Source organism: Grus americana, chromosome Z, assembly GCF_028858705.1.
Source record: "Grus americana isolate bGruAme1 chromosome Z, bGruAme1.mat, whole genome shotgun sequence".
In the NCBI taxonomy this organism is placed as follows: Eukaryota; Metazoa; Chordata; class Aves; order Gruiformes; family Gruidae; genus Grus; species Grus americana.
In genome coordinates this window covers 83,382,856-83,404,591 of record NC_072891.1, presented here as the reverse complement: position 1 = coordinate 83,404,591, position 21,736 = coordinate 83,382,856, and the positions used below count along the sequence as shown (strand labels likewise).

The window sequence follows — 21,736 nt, the reverse complement described above, 5'->3', positions numbered from 1 at the left end:
GGTCTTCTCTGATTCTTATGTCTTCAACTGAATAACTGATTAAGTGAAGTTTTTATCATGAAAATTACTATTAACCAAATGCCAGTGCTGGAATCCACTTTAGACATTACTGTCTTTTATCTCTTATCCTGTAATCACAAGATGTACAGTTAAGTAAACTGAATCAGATATAACATTATTTATGTTTGCTTTTATAGATACAAGCGCATGCCATTTGTGGAACCCATGCTCAGTTAAATTTCACTATTTACTTTTAAGTAGTCAATCAATAGCCGTTAGCAAAGTATGTACAAAGGACAAGGAGGGAGGATTGTGAAATTGTTTATAAAACACATCTGCGAAAAGTAAACATAATGCAGAACATGGTCCACGTGAAACATTACTTTTAGTAATATAAATAACAAGTAACGTAGTAGCATGTGCCATTTATTTGATTTCTAATAAATTCTTCCCCCTACAGACAAATATATTGTGATATGACATGATATTTGAAATAAAAGTGCATTATTTTAATCCACATAATTTAGTTACTGTCAGATAATTATAGAAATTAAAACATTCCAGAACATATCCACCAGTGTAAGAAGCTAGAGTACGGCACCTTTAATTTAAAAATTCCATATGGACTTCTCAGTGGAGATTGTTTTAAACCATTTCATTGGAGTTGGGTGGAAAAGCTGTCCCTAAATTTGGGGGGGTGCTGTAGAGAAATGACAGGACCCTGAGGTTTGGTGACCCATGCATCCCCTTCAGCCCGGCATTTTAACTTCAGAATTGCCCTCTGGTTGCCGTAACCCTTGGGAATGCCCGGGCAGTTTGTAGGGAAAGTTAGTACAGTTTGAGGATATTCTGTGAAACCACCAGGAGACAGTATGTTCTCTACACTTATCCTCAAGCCTGTTTTATCTCTGTCCATCTGTGTCCTGAATGTTGTTTCTGCCTATTCTGAGAAGTAGGAGAAACAGCAAAAAAGAGGGAAGGCTTTTAGGAAGGGTAGGAAGAATGTGGCTATGGGCTATTTGGTAAGATGGTGTGCAAATGGAGGAGAGTGGACAATACATGGTAGTCGAATTTAAAACCTTAATCTTGCAGAGTTTTTCCAAACAAATCTCCTGTTGAAGTGTATAGAATTCATCTTGCTATGAATAATCCTTCATTGCTGCAGATGCAGGGACAGTCTTAACAAAATAATAACAATGATTGTTTAAATGTGTTCTACACCTATAAGGAAATGATCTTTGAAACACTATTTGATGACAACCTGTTTTGCCTGCAGAATCCTGGGGAAGTGGTCAGTTTTTCCTTTATCATGCTTATGCGCATAAGATGCAGTCAAGGAATTGATACAGCAGCAGAATGAGGAAAAATCCAGCTTATTACCCTACTGCAATATATGAAATAAGTGTGAAACTGCACACTTACCAAACTTCTACATGACACATTTTTTATGTCAGAATACTGAGCCAGGGAATGCATCCTTGCAGTGGCATACAAAATGTACAACTTTATCCAAAACACACATTCATAAATTTTAGAGATCAGAAATATAACCATAAATGTTGGTAAAAGCCTGTGGACTGGTAGGCTCATTTAAAACTAAATAGGATGAAGCAAAATTTCATTAATGTCCTTGGGAGCATATATTTAAAAATATATAACCCAGGCTTGTTGGATTACTAGTACTCTTATTTATGTGACATGTTGTTAGCACTTGGAAATAATTTAAAATTACATTTTAAATGTGTATTAATTGGAAAATAATATTCCAGTTTTTTTCTTAAAAGGAAACATGATGGAATGATTGGCAAGCTACCTAATTAAAGCAGAACTGCCCGTAATTACATGTACAGAAATGGAGAATGTCTACCTAAAGCCTTGGTAGGTAGAAAGCTGCGTATCTTCATTGGGATAACAATAGGATCTGGTGTTTCTGGTTTATTGTTGATGCCGCAACAAAAAAGGTTATGCATAAGACAGAAACAGAAGAACATTTGTCTACATTTCTTAGAATATACTTGGCGTACAAGTTGAAAATTGGACTAATACTTTTGTGTTTTTCCAAAACTTGATATTGACAAAGCAACATAAGATCCTATCTATCTGCGTCCAGTAGATACTGTCACAAGCTCACTATTACATTCTGTGGTGATCAGCAGAATAGTCATCCTGAAGGCATCCTTACTGAGTGCTATCTTTTCTGCAATTTCATGTTTTTAAAAAATGTATCAGGGATAAGGTACGGTGGTGATAGGCATAACGCAAATCCTCATGATAGATACAAAGAAAGCTATAGAAGAAGTAGCATTTTTGCATGGTGTTTTAACGCTATTAGGATTTTTTTTTTCCTTACTTCTGTAGTAAAGTACTTAATTGAGAGCACAAGGATTTCTCAATGGAGGCTGAGTGTGTTCTGTACTTAACTTTTTTTTTTTTTGTCAATAACAATATGAAGCACTATCTGATGCAGCAAAGAGGCATAACACAAAAGAAAGATATTCTGGTCTGTACCAGAGAGCAGTACTTGTCATGTATCTGGACAAGTGGTGATTTTCTGGTGCTGCCTTCTGTTGCAAGTCGCTAAATGTCGTCTGTAAAGCAGTAGCACTATGTTCTACCACATTTTTCTGTATAAGATTAAAGGCAAACCGTCACAACTTTGACTACCCCAAACAGGACATGAATAGCACTTCTACAGATTTCTGATAAAAAGTCATTTTGAGGATGGTCAGGAAGAAAGTATTTGTTCTCTCCTTTTGCTCTACTGTTTTCCAGATGTGATCGGAAAGAGGAAGCTGTTCCACTAATGAATCGGAAGATTGCTCTGTGATTTAAACATCATCCTAAAAATAGAGCTTCCATATAAGTTCAAAATACAAGGCCTGTTTAAGATCACAAGGAATCTATAGACATATAGTTTTGTGAGTTTCCCCTGCTGATACCTGTGAAAAAAAGAATCATCAGCATTCTATTTTCATATGTTGGTCTAAATGCTAATCTGAAATGCAGAACAGTTAAATAAATACCCACTATCATGTCTGTTCACAGTGCACATTTAGAATATATTGTGTTCTAAACTAGATATTTAAGATTAGCATACAGGTTTTCTATTGAAAAAGTGAACATACAGTACATTCAGTTCCAAAGTGTGCTCCAAATTTTAAGCAAGTTTCTTGAACGTAACAATCTCCAGTGCCACATGCAACCCATTGGTGATGATTTCCATCAGAACAGGGAGCAGAATCCTTCAGTATGAATTCCAAAACTTAAAAATAAAGGGAGAATTTTAAAACTATATTGTGTATCTTTAATATACAAATCACTAATCATCATCCCTAAAAAGGTACATGAACTTTATTTGAGGCAACAGATGCAAGGTAAAAAAAGTCTGCAAATGAAGTGCAGAAGCTGCACAACAGTCTGATGCATATAAGAAAGGGACTCAGAACCCCTAAATGTAATTTTAAATGCGGCTGCAAACTTTCTTTGTGCAAGTCTGTTAGGCAGTGTCTCACTTCTCCAAGGGTAAAACACGGATGGAAACTGGCAACTTTACTGAGATGCTGTAAAAGCTAAAATCTATTCAGCATGCCAGGATGTATCCACATAATTAGAAGGGACTCAGGGCAACACAAGGGGGAATTTAGGTTTTACTTTGCTGTGTCCTGTTGTCTACTGGAATCCACATCCCCAGATTAAGTCTATAAATTCTTTATAAGCATGGGTTTAACTTTTATAGCAGAAATTCAGGATTTGAGAAACCCGATTTGAAATACTTCCTACCCTTAATTTAGAGCAGTTCACAGAAAAGACAATAATCTCTTTCTGGAAAGGTCCTTAATCAGTTGGCTATAGAATATTCTGGGAGAAAGCTACTCTCAGTTTCCAAATGTGAGGCCATCCCATTTTTGTATAGATAATTAAATATTCATCAAATGAAGGACTGTAATTGAGTCATGTTTCACTGGAATGCCATAGTTCCTTAGCCTTTGAGTTGATCTCTTGTGCTCTTTTATCTCTCTTACTCAAGAAATACAAGCCTTTCTGTGTTTCTAGTCTGTAATATAGCTTAAAACCAGTTCAAACAATCAGTTCCATGCCATCTTTCCTGTTGCATTGTCTGAAAAATTTAATTTTACTTCTACTTTATAAAATACAATGTATAAGAAGAAAGTACCTTTTGTTTTATCTTTACAAGCGTATTCATCTTATAAATACCTCTGTGTCGGTCTTTTGTAATTTTTAGTGGCCTCATTCTTTCATTTGAATTTATTTCTTGAACTGAGACACACCATGCCAGGCACAGCTCTGAAATCTAGGATTGGAGTTAGAAACATGAAGAGGTATTTGAACACGAGGACAACGAGCATACTGTAAATGACTAATGGATTGATTATAGGTTGGCTGAGACAGGAAGTACAGCTTCAGGGTACGATAAATTGCTCAGGCTACCTAAGCATGTTTAATAAACCTTTATGAGAACAAATAGTTCAAAAATAGCTATTAGGTGCATGTCCTCTGTCATCTTCAGCAGAGCTTGGGTGGTCCTTTAGGAAAGACCTTGTGGCCTAGCACGCATGCCTCTTCAGCCCGTTTCTTCTACAGTTAATGTGCCTGTTGAATATGTGGGTGTGAATCCAAACCTGACTTCCTGACCACATTATTATGCTTGAATTAATGAAGAAGAATAACAACTCTGGTTAAAAAGTTGTGCTGATATTCAGTCTTGACTAGTATTTATCCAAGAGCTTGAAACAGCTTATACGTTTTAAAAATGTGCTGCTTTTTTCTTTTCTTTTGACTATAATTGGGAAATTCCAATTTCACAAATACAAAGAGAACTTACATCCGCAGATATTAATGTTTATTTAACAGTATTTCAGACATAACTGAATATATGAAACTATATCCTTTGCTCATGTATTCCAGCATAACTCCACTGCCTTGATGACCTACTAAAAATGCTTTATATACAGAATTATCATTCATGTTGTTAATTAACATCCACCTCTTTTTCTCAGTTCCACTCTGACTCTTCTTCCAGACTCATTAGAAACAAAGGTACCATTTGAATAGAACATTTCAAAAGAAGATCTCCTTATCTTCTCTTCTGGACCACACTGGCAAGAGTATGTAGAGATCTACTGCTTCTTTGATCGAGAACATTATAAGCAGACTTAAGAAATTTTCCAAGGCCCACTTGGGGGTTAAAGTCTGTCCATGTGCTGCTGCCATTCACACTTCCTGAAATGAGACGGAACATGAAGGTGCATTATATGCTGTGCTAGAGCTTTTCTCAGACTAGGAGTGTATACGTCAGCTTCTGTCTGCTGGATGTTAATTGTACTATGTAATGGTATATATGAGTTTTATAAATACCAAATCATTCCATTTTACTAATGTGATTCTGAAGTACCTTCAGAATATTAGATAGTCACTGCATATGGAATACATAACGGGCTGAGACCACTGGCCTCATGAGGCTTCCAGATGCTCTGAATAGATGACTTGAGCTGCTCAGACCATTAGGTGCTATACTAATCTTTACTCAGCTGGCAGTCACATCTTATTCCTAATATATAAGGCAAAACAGTATGTAAAACATCAGTGCAAAATTCAGAAGAGTTTGTATGTTCTTGTAATTGGAATGCTATATTCTTTTTTTTCAAAAAAAAAAAAGTGCTTCCATGTCTATTTAGTCTATCTTCAAGTGATTAACTGAAAGGGAAACAATGTAAGTTGCTTTACACCTGAAATAAAAGATTTATTTTAGACACTCAGCAGAATTCCTGAATTCATTCCTGAGCATAAGCATGCAGTTCTGCTGCCATGATGGGTCAATATCTGGGAGTGCTTTTTAACTATTAGTGAAGATCAGGTTCGCCTTTTATGGGAGAATACACAGCTACCACTTTTTGTGGTAGCGGTTCTGTGCTGAAATCTGTAACACATTGATCCTTTTTAGAGCCATCGTGGGCTCTCAATCCCTATATTCAGCAGTAAAACTTGAGAGGATACAAGCAGCAATAGCAAATCTGCCTCAGTAACCATTTGTGCTAATTTAACTTGTCAGGCTCACCAGCCCTGTAATGCTGGAGTACTAGAAGGTTATTTGTTTAATGTCAATTTTAGGTATAACAGTATTTTTGTGCGAAAGCAGAGCTAAGCACAGGAAGGATATTCTAGCATTTAGGATGGCAGCCCGGTTTAGGACAGTGTAGATTTAACTCTTCCAGAACCTGTTTTAGATGACTGTGAGGATTTCACTGTTGGTGCACCAGTTCCCTGTCTGTAGAATGAGGATGGTTATTTTCCTGAGGCAAATTCGGTGGGACCCAGACACTCTGGGAATGGTGGCCATATGAGTACCATAGGGAGTAAACAAGGCAGCGTAGAGTATAAATATGTAGTTGCTTTTGGAAAGTTACAGTCTAAAGCAAAGCATACAGTCTGCAACAGACTCTTAGATAACTTCACTTTTGTTAGAGAGCCATTTTAATTAAAGTTTAGAACTTTCTGCTTCTTTCTGTCCGTTTTTCTTCTACTTCTTTAGTTGTTGTGCCAAGGTATCCATGTGTGTTTCTTCCACTGTCATCTGGCTCATTCCCAGCAGATGCACACAATCTGTTTTGCTGTCACTGACAGAGCTCAGTTTATGGAAAGAATGTGACAGAACATGCTGCTGTAGTCACTTATACAGGATTCTCTTTTCTAAAAAGTAACTGAGAATAAATGGATTCTTTTTATTTTTTTTTTTTATATATCGTTCGGTCATAGGGTTTTATCCAGGCTACTCTGCATCAGGTTAAACAGAGTATTTGTTTAATGTCGTAGCTTTCTTTTTAATTCCTAGTTTTTAAAATATAGATTTGCCAATCATGTCTATAGGAAATCATCACAATACTTCAACAGACCTCAGATTCAAGTGGTGGCCATTATCCTGGCCATTCTGGAATAAATGTAATATTCCCAACGCTTATTTAGAAAATATTATGATATTTGCTTTAAATTTTCTATTCCAATTTCTAAATGTTGCTGATCATCCAAAAATGTGGAGTCTTAAGCATCCTGCATGTGAAGCATACAAAAGGATATTGTATACGGGAGTGTGTGTTCCTTATAGTGCAAAGTACTTATCCAGTAAGACGCTGAGTAGATACAAATAGCAAAATGAAATTTGACTATTTTGGACTTTGTTGCCTACAGAAAAAAACTTTTAAACACAATTAACGCTAGCACTTACTGTTGGTTTGTGGTAACAGCTACAGCTCCTAACACAGATTAGGGCCTATAATGCATGATGCTGTGCACATATACATTAATGCACAGCCTCTGCCTCGAGGCATTAACAGTGTGAACAAACAGGGTAAACAAAGAAGGTAGAAGGAAAAGAAATGTGGATAGTTTTAAGAATGTCTTTCAGTTCTTCTCAGCATTCAGTAGGAAGAGGTGGTGTGTTAATTAAACTTTATGGAAGGTGTCTAACCAGCATAATACTGTTTATGAGGTGATGGGGTGTTCCCATTATGTCTTTGCCAGAGGAAAATTAATCAACAGCTCAAATTTGGTAAATATAACTTTGAGTTGCCACTTTGCTGTTTTCTACCTCTATCCCAATGAGGGAAGGGATGACAATAGCAAATTCCACATTGGGCTACTAAGGTTACAGCTAAGCCGTTAAAAAACTGTTAACATTAAATATGTATGGGCACACTAGGTGTTTATTAAAGAATAGAAATTGTTTTACAAGCTGATGTTGCCTGTAATCCTATTATTTTCACCCTTAATGACCTAACTTCTACCTTTGAATTGTACTTTGTTCAGAGTGGTTGATGTCTCTGGGTTCTTTTTTATCTATAGCTTAAAAAAAAAAAAATTCCAACAGTGGAAATCTCCATTAATTCCCAAAATCAAAAACTAATTTAATGAGCTTAGTGACTTGGCTGCATTTGAAATAGCTGCATGTATATATTAACATAATTTAAATATATTTTAAAAATTTTGATCTGTATTTTTAGGAAATATCTTTAAACACTATTTCATTTTGGGGAGTGCCTTTATATACTTAAAACTCTGAATTCATATTTTTATACCTCACATAATTTCAGATTTTATGTTATTGATAGGGTATATATGTTAAAAAGGCTATCTAGAAATAAGCTACAGTGGTAGACTGCCCTGTTAGCTAGGCTTGTGGTTTTTCTGTAAAATCACTCCCTATGATCATGTACATATATTTATACATATGTACATATATATATATCTGTGTGCTTTATATACAAATATATATGGTTTTCAAACTATGCTTGCATGCCTCTGGGTATGCCTTATACCGTAAATAAAACTGTCAAAATGTCTCTTCACAGTTAGACCTCATAAAAATAATCAGTCCATAAACACGTGGTGATCTTTATTCACATATATACAGTTACTATATAAAATGAAAGTCTTTCTCCTGTTGTTCTAGACTTACAGTCCTTCTGTATTATGGGTTAGAAATATTGTAATTTTGTAGTGGTTTTTTTGTATGTACTTTTATATTTGTTTGTGTATGTGGGTACGAGAATGATATATAAAAGCATCCCAAACATTAATTTTTCTTGGTTTTATAGACAGGTTGGATGAGAAGATTACTGTAACCCCTAGTTTCCATTGCTATATTTTTAATATTATTTTGTGTTACAAGCTACATCTTTCTAGGGTTTCTGCAAATAATACTGACTTTTTTGATTAGTCTTAAAATTATCTTTGGATGGGAATCATTAATATGTGTATCTCTAAGAGACAAATATTTTCAGTATATCAGTTACCGCACATAATGCAAAAAGAAGGTGAAGAGGAAGGAAGGTCCTGAAATGATTTCTTATGCTAGCTGTCTGCCTTGATTGCTAGGCTCAGTTCAACTCCAGAAATGGTGTTACCACTTAGCTATTACACTTTTAAGACCAAGATTACAACAGGACCAGCACACCTATTAGTAAGTTGGGCAGCAAGAAGTGAATGGGGTAATTTAATAAATTTCTGAAAGGGTAGATTTTATATCCTGATATATGTCTTGAGAATTGATACTTCCACAAAGTGTCAGGAAAGAGGCCAAACGAAAGACTATGCAAGGTAACATCCTCTTGTTATGTCAACCTGTATTTATCTTGATTTTTTTTAATGCACTTTCTTTTAAACTGAAGCATATTAATTATACTTTCTTTGTAAAAAAAAAACCCCAAACAAAACTATAAACTGAACTGCAGTTCAGCATAGCAATATATTCCTTTTAGATCCAAATGCTAAGCACAAGAATCTCAAATCTGTTTGCTTGGTACTTCACGATCCTACTTGGAACCTGGTATGGTAAAAAAGATGAAATTTATACACATCCAGATTGGACAAATCAGATGATAAATTCCAAAGCTGAAGACTTATTATATAGAACTCTATTCTGTAAGTTTACCAGTTTCAGAGTCTGTTTCAGACATCAGTGCTGATCTTAGCTGTAGATGTATCACAAGTGAGATGTAAAGTCAAGATTTTTTTTTTCTCATTTTATATATAGCTGATAAAAAAATAAATCCATAAGGAAAGCTAATCAAGTGATTAGCAGAAAAGCAATAGGCTGGGAGCTGCTTTTCCATAGACACTCCTGGTTTTAGTTTACATAGAGTAGGACACTTAGGTTTGTATTCCCCTTACTTTCCTCTCTGTTGAATAGGGACTGGTATTTTCAGTCTCCCAGCAATGTTTCAGGAATAAATATTGATAGTTAAGTGATAGTATGAAGATACTTGTGTATCCTCAGGTAAATATATAGAATAGGTCAGTTAAGTCCTGTATATGTTTGCATTTTATGTTTTCCAACACTGTTAACAGTAACTTAAAGAACTGGAAAATATCATGAAAAGGATTAGTTTGATGTATGATTATACACTGGAAATTTAAGGTAAAATCAATACTAAAAAATTACATTTTCTTGCTGTTCACAAGATGGAACAGTACGGGCTTTTTCACTTGAAAATACTTTCCAGTGCCTTGCCAGTAACCTGTTTCCGATGGGGAACCACCTTCCGTAGTGGTATGAAGCAGATTTTTTCCCTGTATCAGCCTAGATGTGGGCCTTTCATGAGCAGAGACAACCTATTTTCGTGATGTGAGCCGGCCCCAAAAATGTATTATTCATGGAGTAGAGCTCTTCACCAGTAATGATAGCTTGGATTTCTTGGGCTAGTACTGCCCCTAGTGAAAGCACTGTTTATTTGGGGATTTTTTTTTTTTTAAATACACTTACCCTTTTTAATCTGTTTGCACCAGGATGCAGGGCCAACACATTACTCAAGAAGAAATTATACTTATCCACAATCTAAGAGAGAAGGGGACTGTCTGATTGGAGTCAAAGTTGACCACTGACTCTTAAACGGCACACAGATTTGGCTGTGGTATGCAGTCATGCTCCACCTGCATAAATCTCATATGTGTTTATATAGTGCAGGAGATACCTTACAAATTATTCATTTTGAATCCAATCACTGTATTCCACAAACAAAAATGTCAGTAATCAATTCTCTGGTCAATTCTATTATGGCTTTATATTTCTGTTACAATTTGTCCTTGGCAAAAATACAGACAGTGCTTTAATTATGAATTTATTATTTTGAAGAAAAATATTGTAATTTTGAATGTACTTTTCATAGGATTCAGAAAAATTAACCATGTTAACTGTTTTAAGATGGCTGAGGATGAAGCAGCCCTTTGGTAGTAACACTTCTAAGTTAGCTTGAAAACAGCTCAACTGACAAAGCTATCTAATACCATATTAACATTTTTTTAAAAATTGGCAGTGTTATTAAGCTTTCAAATACACTATCTCAATAACTGTTCCAATTTTTTATTTCTGTTAGCTAAAAAATGTGAAAATAAGACAGATAGCTTTGCTGTTTCCAAAGTCTTATAATTCTGTTTTAGTTTGTTTGAAAACTTAACTGTTAAAACATGAAATGTAAGCAGCTGAACATATAATGTGCATTATAGCTCTCTGGTTGTGCAACTTCCTACTGTATAAAAAACGTCCCTTTGATGGGATAAAATGAAACCTCTCCAGTATTCTGTATTAAAATTAGCAATATAAATCCATCATATAAATCTACTTTCTTTATGTCTCTATGACAAGGCATTGGTAGGAGATAGAGCTCTAGTTCTGAAAAAAATTTAAGTACAAGAAAGCTCTTACTTAAATGGTCAGTTAAATAATTTGCATTCCAATTAAAGTCATGCCTAGACCAGACCCATTGGGCAACTCAAGCACTGAAGGTTCCTGCCGGTATTATGAACAAGAAGAGCGAGGGCATTTCTGGAGCTGAGAAGAGAAACAGCTCATTACAAGAAGGTAAAGCAGATACTTAAGAAACCTTTCAGCTTATCTCATGACAGCAAGATCACCTTCAAATCTTCAATATTTGCTTAATTTTTATGGTGTATATCCATACACGGCATGCACAGCAAAGAATTTTTCTTCTCTTGTGCATAGAGCACACTTCCTATAAACAGAAGCTGGCTCATGGACGAAAAAGATTAAATATATTTAAAAAAAAAATGCAAAGCAGCAAGCTGATCTTTCAATCTGTATCATCAAAAAGATTTTGTCCACTACTGCTTTCAGTCAGAAGTGCTGCACACAGTAGCTTCTCAGTAAATCAGGAAACAACTACGTGTGTAGCTATTTCAGCATTACATTAAGCTAATGTTTTCCTTCCCTAAATACCCACTGTTACATAATGCCTCTGAAAAATCTTTTCACAAAACTGAAAAATATTCTAACTGTTCAAACGTGTTTGAGAAATCCCTTCCTACAGGCAGTGAGGCCTGGTGACAGTGGAAGGTCTTTTTTCGAGTGATTAGAATTTGCCTAGTTTTGGTTTCTTTGCGTAACTTGCTTTACAAACAATTACGTAAGCAGATTGGTACAGTTTGTATTCTGAATTGTTGGGGTGCAAGAAGGCATTCTGTGAAAGCCATTTCTTCTCCTCAGCTGGACTGATGGTACAGGCAGTTGCCTTGTGTTACTATCTCCTTAAGCTTCTCTCCCCGTTTACTGAAGTCTCGTTAGCTCAAGAGAAACTCTGTTCCACATCAGAATATTCACCAAACACGTTCAGTCAATTTCCTGACGTCCTGAAGTGCCAAATTTTCACTGTGAAGTAGAGAACATTACAGAAAATGTTCGATACAAAAGCCTCAGACCAGAAAGTTTCTTCCTGTTTGTATGAAGCCAGGATAAAGATCCACGCTACAAAAGTGCAGTTTTGTAGCTTTTATGTACAAAGCTACTCTTAATGAGGTTTTGGGGGACACAGTAATCTGTGCAAATAGTGTGGTTTGTGTTAAGGTAGAGGACCAAATCTTGAGTAGAGTGCTGAGTTCTTTTCCGACCTGCTGCGTAACTCATGAAAGTCCGCTCGAAAATTCCTCCTTTTGCTGTAAAACTTCACTAGTTACTGTAAGTCAGAAGTGAAAAGTGAGGAGGGAAAACCTTATTTTATTATATATGTTATTTTATAATCAGTATACTATTTTCAAAACCTTCTGAAAAAATAACACTTGTCATTTGAGAGCTGCAGCTGTTAGTCTGTTGAGACATAGAGGGGATGGGGCATATATTGAATTATTCATGAAGGCTACTGCTATAGTTGACAGAAGTTCATCAGCTAATTCCCCCACTCCATTCTGAACTTTCTTTCAAACTCGGTCAGGCTGTAGGGGTACAAGCTGTTACTTTTAATAATCATGCTACTAGAAGTTTCTTATACTGTATACATCGCATAAGCTTTCTTTTTTAAGAAAGTTATTTATTGTTCATTGGGGGCCAATAAGTGCTTAATTTTGAATACTTTAATTCACAGATAATGTGAATAATTTGATATGCTTTCAAATATAACTGCTATATAAAAGTATTTGAAAATGTATGTAATTATGCTTTATTACCTTAATTCAATTTGATGAACCAAAAACCCCTGACATTTTAATTGTATACGTATTCAATATTTTCATGATTTATGAACAGAAGGAGATTTTGTATGCTATTACTTACAATACATTTTTCAGTTTGTAGGCCAATTCAACATGCACAAATGCGAGGAAATCTTGGTTTGCACAAGTGTGGGGAAATCAAGTTCTTCATATTCCAAATGCGAAGCCTCATGCCTGCTATTAGCCAACTATTTTGTTGTGTGGGCCATCAGATTAATGATAAAAATATTTTATGGCTCCTGAAAGCAGCGCTGAAGTTCAAGGTTAGTTTGGCAGACACCAGAAGCATATCGTAAAGTGCCTGCTTGCAGTGGGTATCGTAGGAACACGAAATATCAGAGTTCGTCCCAGTTTGAGTGATAGGGAGCCGCGTGCTCCAGGGATCCCACCGGTGCAGCTCTGTTCTCACGCAGGCAGGATTGCCAGCTACCTCTGCCCCAGCCACAGCGAAAGCACAAATCTTACCAGTCTGTATTCGTTGTCTTTAGGAGACTGCTCTCTCTTTTTACATGTCACTGCAGACTGATTTGGGGGATTTGAGTGCAGTAGGAAACTGTAGTAAAAATTCTGATGTCCAGTTCATTCCCCTCTCCTCTGTGAAGATTTCTGCGGTGAATGAGATTGAAAAATGTCTTTTTAGTGGTGTGCTTGATGCAGACAGTGCCCTTATTTATCCGATGATGACCTCATAGCAGTAGCACATGCCCTCTTGATGGAGAGGATTATTGTAATTCCCTCCTAGAAAGGCTTCCAGCAGCTCAGCTCTGTCACTTGCAGCCTGTTCAGAATGCGGTGACACACTCCCATCCTGTCTTGAGCAAATACGATCATCCCTCTTGTACCCTAACTCATTTACTTTGTCTGCTATGAGGTAGCTGTTTGATTTTAAAGTTTGCTCTCTTAGTTTTGAAATCCTTAATGGTTTAGATCCTGGCTATTTTCAAGAACTCCTCCACAAATATCATCTTGACAGATATCACCACCCCCATAGCACATTTTAGGAATCTCAGCATCACATCTTAGGTTGGCAAGTTATGTCCTTTGCTGTGATAGGCCTTCAGTTAAGGAACTCCCCCAGGAAATCTGTCTTGAACCATATATCCTTATCAGAAAACATTAAAACTAAATTTAACTTTTTCCTACTTATTTTTTCTCCGCTATTATTTTTCAGCATGATTCCTATTAAGAACATATTTATTATGGTTGCTCTCAATAATTCTTGTTGGAGTTGTTATTTCAAATTTTCTTGTTTCCTTATTTGTAGAGTCACCTAAGCATGTTAGTGGTGTAGTTATCAATAGTGACTTCTTAACGATGAGTTTCACGTTGCATGATAAGAGTACAAGCTTTTCCATGTTAACATACACAGTACATCAATATAATTGCTTCCTAAATAGGACACATAGACCATTAGTACATGTCATATATTAAAAAAAAATATGTTTGAATCTTTATTCCTCTTCCTTGCAAGGAATTATTCCTTTCTTGTTCGCATTTGCAATCTAAGTCACTAGGCTTCAGCTGTACAAAACGTCAGATGGAAAGGAATTCTTATCTTTGTTTGCTTGTCTTGCTGTCTGTTTGTCTTACTGCTTCTATTATAGTCCCTGTCATTATGGTGAGATGTCTACAGCTATGTTTATATGGAGCCTAATCTTCTCCACCGATGATAAAGTAAGTCTATGTTTCAAGAAGCTTAGACTCAATGCCAAATGTTGATGCCTTCAGTAAGGTCAGATGGATCCTACGCTTGCGTGCATTCATAAAGTGCTTTGGGCAATACATAAGGCTTTTTTCTTCAGTGTCACGTCTGCATTTTCAGCCTAATAATTAATTGCATTTTTCACACCTGAATCAGTTGGGACACTTTTTACCAAATTGCTCTAAATACTGTTCCATGCACTGACAGTACCACCTTTCACCTAAATACAGTCCCTGTATTTAGACACATGCAACTTGTATGCATCAAAGGTTTACGGACGGCATCAAGGATTTGCTTTTGCATCTCTAATGTACTCATTGATTTCAGATTCTCATTGGCTTGCTTCACTCATTGGGATGCAGTAACAATGTCTGTGATTTCATTCATATTAACTGTTACATATGTACTTAATTTTAGGTACATGAACAGTTCTGCAGCCTTCAGTGAACTATTCAAGTGTTTCAAATTAGGCATATACATTCATGCTTGTGGGTTTGGGGCTACAAGCCATAGTACTGCAAAGACTTACACATTTGTTCAAGTTTACTATTTTTGGATGTTGTACCAATGTCACAATTATTTTTGTCAAGTAAAATTCCCCTTTTCCCTCCTTCCCCCTTTAAGCTTTCACTTGACTGGTTGGTGTGATGGTGTACTTTTAAATTATTTTAAATCACTGGAATTTTGGAGTATTCCATGGATGCAAGTTACTTAAATAGTCTGATTGAAATCATCAGAATTCAGAACATTTTATAAACTGTATGTATAGCTGCAAAGTGAAAGCCAGTCTAATGAAAAAAAAAAAAGTTATTGGTGGGGTTTTTTTCTTAAATCAAATTTTACAAATCAGTTATTTCCGGAAAAAAGAAGGAAATAGAGGAAGTTGATATGCATACCTGACGCTAACTTCATTATATTTAGATCTTTCCAAATTTAGCTTCAGTGCAAACTCCTTGTTCTGCTAGGTCAGCTAAATAGGTGATTTTTTAACATTTTTTTGTCTTGTTATTTTTAGCAGTCTTCTGATGGATTACAGTCAGTGAGAATACTAAGGAACTTTTTTGCCCAAATAATTCTTGAAACAATCCAAAAGTATTGCGTATTATTAAGCTGGGAATTTACAAATCCTCATTACTGGATAGTCTTCAGGGTAACTTACTCTTAATCATTAGGCCTTCAACCACAATCCCAGCAGAATGTGGTGGTTTTAATAGCACTGGTTCCTATGAGCAAATTTTATTGTGGCATCGTGGAATACCATGCATTCTTTTGCTTTATGATTTATTCTCCCTAGATACAAAACTGTAAAAGAGATGTGTTAATCTATTTTTATTCAAAGTACAGAAATAGCTCTGTTACAGTTCAGGGATTGAATAACCAATATGAACATACTACTCGTTCTTAGTCATGCTATACCTGATGCTCACAGTAAGAATATTGATCAATTACAGGTATAGATACGCAGCATAATTTCCAGATCATTTCTAAATAATACATTCTTCTGTTTCAGACTGTTTTCCCAAAACACTGTTGTAAATCAAAAGCATAAAATTGCTACATTAAATAATAGCTAACGTGCTTCAATGCTGGTTGCAACTATGTACTACAAAAATATTCACAGTGAGCCAACTCAAAATTATCCTTAAAGAATTACAATATTTTATGTGATTTTTCCCCTCTTGAGTGGATACTTAGGACACTGTTCTTCAGGGATTTATGCCCTACATACGTCTGAATTTATACAACTTAAAAAGAAGTGTGTCAGAATGCAACATTTATCTCTAAATTGAGGGAAATTTACCTGTTTCTCAGCATGCAGTTAGAAACTGGCTGTTATGCAGTGCAGAAAGGACAATCAAGGCAGCTTAGCTTGTTTGTCTGGCACTTACTGGTCCATGGCTGATAACGCAGGCGGATCCTGACCTTGGCAGCATTGCACAAGTAATCTTTGTGTAAGGATGAACTGTTCTTCTAATGCATTAGACACAAAAAAGCTTTCCCTTTAAAAACAGAACGCATATTTTCTTTTTCCTTCTTATCTTGAGAAAATGTATCTAAACAAGCTGCTGCCCAGGACCTTCAATTCTCTGTTTCTCCTTTGATCTGTCCTTTTTGTAGCACCCTGGGACTTGATGGAGTGCATAAGTGAAGGTTACTTCTGGAGTCTTTTTCTGTCATTAATTTTGATGAGTTGAGATGGTGGTGTTTAGTGACCTAAAGCTGGAGTATTACATGAGAATGAACAAAGTGGCCGTGGGGACATAATTTTAGCCTATTGGCGTAAGAACTAAAATTATGAACTTTTCCCCATCATCAAAGGAGATGCACCACTGCAGACAGACAAGGTAGAGGTAAAAGGAGTGATGCCATGAGTATTACCATGGGTTCAGATACTAATATGGAGGACACTACATAAGTTAGATGACTGAGCAAATCAGAGCTCTTCTGTTACTTAAATTTCTGTCTGTTTGGTTCTAATAGAAGATTCATCTCTTCAGGATATTGCATATAACGTTCATTTGTGCTGCAGTTTTCCTCAAAAATATATGCAAAAGTTGGAACGTTATTACACAGTTTGAAAGTGTTTTCCTTTTCCATTTTACATAACTAATGCATTTATCTTTTATGGACGGCAAAAAGGAAATAAGATACATGTGCACAGATGCAAAAAGTCAGAAGACTTCAGGCTATAATACAATCAAGGGAACTTGCTTCATAGTCTCAGATCGAATCATTGATAAGCAGCAAGAGACTGAAAATGAACTGAAGTTGTAGAACGTATTTTCTGAAGTGCTGTGCTACAGCAAATCTTTAAAAATCGTTTTAGATTTACTGAAGACAGCAAGGGCAAAATGTTATGCTACAGCATTACCAGATTTTCAGTTATAGGGAATACACAGTCATTCTTAAAATACAAACTAGGATTTTTTTCATTATTTTCTAGCTGGCAGAAGAATAATGTAGAACTAAATTACTTACTGTTACTGATCATTATTCCGTGAACAGGGAAGAATTAAGAGGAGTCGCAGCACACCACAACAGGTGCACAGCATTGCTCAGATGAGCCGTCATTTCTACGCAGCGCACATACTTACCCTTCACACTTCTTGGTTTCATAATGTGCATGACATGTAATCCTACTACACAGATACAAACCCCACAGCCAGCAACAGTGGGCCCGTTTTCTGCAGTAGAACGTAAAAAGTCATGCGGTTAGTCAAAAACAATGTGAGTTTATGTTAATATTAATTCTGTCGTTCACAAACAATTCAAGTTTATATTGCTTATAAAAAAATCAATCTCGAAATAGATATTGACTAAAATATGTGTAATTACTTGCTAATGATCTTAACGTACTGAGTATACTGTATCATATTTGTCACAAGGTGCTTTTCTTTCAGTGCAGCTAGGCCCATATTATGCCCTGTTTACACCTAATTTTAGGTCTCAGTATATTCCAGAACGATTTTTACCCTGTTGAGTGGAAAACTCCATGAATATCAGTTGAAATATAGCCAGAATTGGGGGGTGGAACCCAGAAAAATACAAGTCCACATATTGCTCTATTCTTCCATGCAGATTTAACAGCAACCTGGAATCTAAAATGCTCTTCCTAAATTTAATGATAAATTATTTTATTTGAATGAATCTTGCAGTCCATACCTTAGAAAATGTAAGATTAATTTGTTTAATTATAGGCTATAATTTCACATTTAAGAAATATCTTATTGCTGGTAGCAAACATTAAACAATCTACTCTGAGTCAGTGCTGGCATTTGGCAGAAGTGGACTGAGACTCAGTCTTGGAAAGGAGATTTGCCCTTGGAACTGTTTTAAACAGAATGCTAAGAAATTCGAGCTTGTGCTGCAGCACCATCTTTATCTTGTTTAACTTTTGCTTTTTTAAATGCATTTGAAAGACAGTTGAATTCAATCAACCAGAGAAAAGTAATGTGCTAAAATACAGTCTGTTTTAGAATATGAAGGTTTTGGGGTTTTTGATATGGTTCAATAGAAACTAAATTGGTGCGTATGCTATAATTTTTCCTCAGATTAGGCTCAACTGATATCAATGTCTGTACCCATTGAAAGTTACTATTTCTGACTGATGTGTCTGTCCCAGAACTGCCGAGTTACAATTCTAATCTAAGGCATTTTTGAGATGGTTCTACCCTTTTAGTCCAGTTCCAGACAGAATCTGACCACATCCAAAGCTGCTGGTGTCATCTGTTTTTGTGGTAGACATTTAAACACAAAGTAAGCGTCTGACATCTTGTCAGATTTGTTCAGGGTTGTTTGATAAATTGCAGATACTGCCTTCTAAAGCCTGAGTTTAGGCTAAATCATTGCCTATCCAGAATTTAAGTATTCAGAGTTGCTGATGGCTCTCATTCTCCCTTATCTAGACTTGGTTTCTGTTGTTTTCTGTCCATTCTCGTGTCAATGTGTTCCCTCGTGTAGGGTTCCTTCCATAATAAGAAGGAACAAATAATTCCACTGTGGTTTTGTTTTTTTTCTTTTTATGTTCATATTCAAATCAACAAGGCTAAAAGCCATTGTTCCATGCAAGCAAATTTAATACCAGTAGAAGTTTGCCTGACTTCAGTAAGAAGCTACACGTGTGTAGAAGAAAATTCCTTCTATCATTTTCAAATGACAGAATTTGTAGGCAATTAAGTTTTCAGAAATAGGAATTTCTCAACCTATTTAGTCAAATGGACAATACCTAAATCACCACATCCCCCATCACTGGCAAGAGAATAAAATCTCTATGCCAAGAATAGCTACACTGTATGTGACAGAATATGTGTTAGGAAACACAGTCTATTAGTATCAGTAATAAAAGTGCCTCCAACTCTATCAGATTATAGTACATTATAGTATATCTGTCTCCTGGTAATGAGCAACATTTCTGTGGATCATTGCTTTCTGATTCAACACTATGAAAACTTCTGTTCTAAGAAGTTCTTGTAGCAAGAATTGATAATAGACATAGTTTCTTACTTAGCAGACGTTTTTTGGTCACTCCATCTCAAAAGACTATAGACAAAAAATGTATTTATTTATAGTATAAAAAATTTATATACAATACATAAAACTCCATCTTTGAATGGGTTAAACTGTAAACATATTTGAGAAGAAAGAATCTTGTTCCTCTCTCCTTACATAGTATTTTTTGTGTGGAGAGCTTTCTGTTCTGTCTTTTGCATGATACCAAGTCAGCAGTGTAGAGTGGGCTTTTATGTCCTCTCTGCGTGCTTCTAATGCATTCTTATATTGCTAAGAATCCGTTTTCATGGAGACTGCCAGTTTCTGAGCAGTAGGTCTGGTCTTCTGGTCAAAAAATGTGTTTCTTGGTAACTTCAGTGATCTAATTTACTAGTCACGCAATCAAGCCCTGTCCCCCACCTTTCTGCCACTGGAAGTTGGCCGTTCTAACAGTTTTCCACCAAGTACTGAGATTTGACGTCTCCAGGTCAATATGAAATTGGGGTATCGGTTTGTTAAGAAATAAGCAGTATACTTGCCATGAAATATAATCACTGCCATAACCCTACTAAAAATTAGATAAAAAACAGCCTACTGCACAAAAAGTCTATCAAATTTCCCACAGATCTGGTTGAAAATACCACCACTAAACCAATTGTTCTTAAGATACTTGTTTTCTGTGACAACTTTAAAACAGTTAGAAATACGTTATTGAAAATAGTGAGTACTAAAACTAGTTTCCAAAAAAAGTTGACCCTGTTTAAAAACAATAAAAATAATAATTTTGTAAAAAATTACATGAAGAAGGATCCCCACACCCCAGGGATTATGCCACGATTTACCCCTTTGCCTGTTTAAGGCTGAACTATGTCCACCAGTTTGATCCGTGTCACTCTGTTTGCAAAGTAATGCAGGGAAAAATACAGGCTATTGCAACTTTTACAGGAATGTGTGTTTCTGCTGTTGTGATGAGAAGAGCTGCCATGAGTGATATGAGGCTGTTCTTTCTCTGATCTATTAGTTGTGTCCACATAAATTATATGATTGTTAAGAAAAGATTATCAGTTAGGTTAGGTTTATTCAGACGGCACTCAAGAATTATCATTCCTTTAGGTTTAGTCTCTGGTTTTCTTTCACGGCATTGTTATAGTTCTCCATGAGATAGTATTTCCAAAAACTTCATGTTGCACTCAATTATATCTAAGAGGAGATGTAGATATTAATTTCATTGGAGTTTTTTGGATGCAAATTAATGTGTTCATTTTGAAAGGAGGTTCTTACAAGTATTCTTCTTCTTTCTGTGTTACTTTCCTGGAAAAGCTGGTAAGGGAGAAGGACTTTGCTCACTTCAGACATGATGAAATTCCCATTAATAAAAATGCTTTCTAAATGTATAGTATGAAAAAGGCCTCTGTACAACCCATTGAAAGCAAAATATAAACAAGGAATGTGATCAGTTCACCTGACTGTGAAAGCAGAGCCATGGTGAAATGCTAACACTTCTAACAAGATAAAACATCAGCAAATCTGTCTAAACCAAAAAGCAAAGAATGCCTTCTTCAAATGCATTAGAATTTATATGGGCAGAGTAATGATTGAAGATGGAATTGGGACAGGACATTAAACATATTTCATTCTGTAAAGATTTCATGTAAACTTTGATGTTCTCAGTGATCAGGATCTTGGGTTTGCAATCCATTTGTAATACACTCTTCTCTGTTAGCATAATGCCTTCAAAAAAGCATTGGTTGAAACCCCTCTAACTTCATGTATTGCCTGTGCCTGTTTGGTCTTTTGTTAACTACAGTTAAATATGTAAAAGAGTTCAGTAATGTCCTGATGTTCCAGTTACGACTGAAGGCCCATTATTTTACCTGTTATCTTTTGTACCATAGAAGCTTATAGGAGGAGACTGTCCCTGTCCTAAAGAATTTGCAGTACATAGATCTGACCCAGCTTGACCCTGATTAGCTTGTGAGAATTAACAGGATCACAGCACATGCTGGTTTGACTGCAGCGACTCGGGGAAGTGTC

General features: G+C 35.9%; 1 protein-coding gene across 18 annotated transcripts in view; it reads left to right on the top strand.

The window, feature by feature from the left end:
- Positions 1 to 21,736, top strand: part of MEF2C (myocyte enhancer factor 2C) — a 141,369-nt gene that overhangs the window by 21,745 nt on the left and 97,888 nt on the right. Inside the window, exon 1 of one of the 18 annotated variants that reach the window (XM_054809599.1) lies at positions 5,109 to 5,126. The exons of the other annotated variants lie outside the window; for them this stretch is intronic. The gene's annotated coding sequence lies outside the window, so the exon portion shown is untranslated. Of the gene's footprint in view, positions 1 to 5,108; positions 5,127 to 21,736 lie in introns of those variants that run through there. 18 annotated transcript variants of the gene reach the window in all.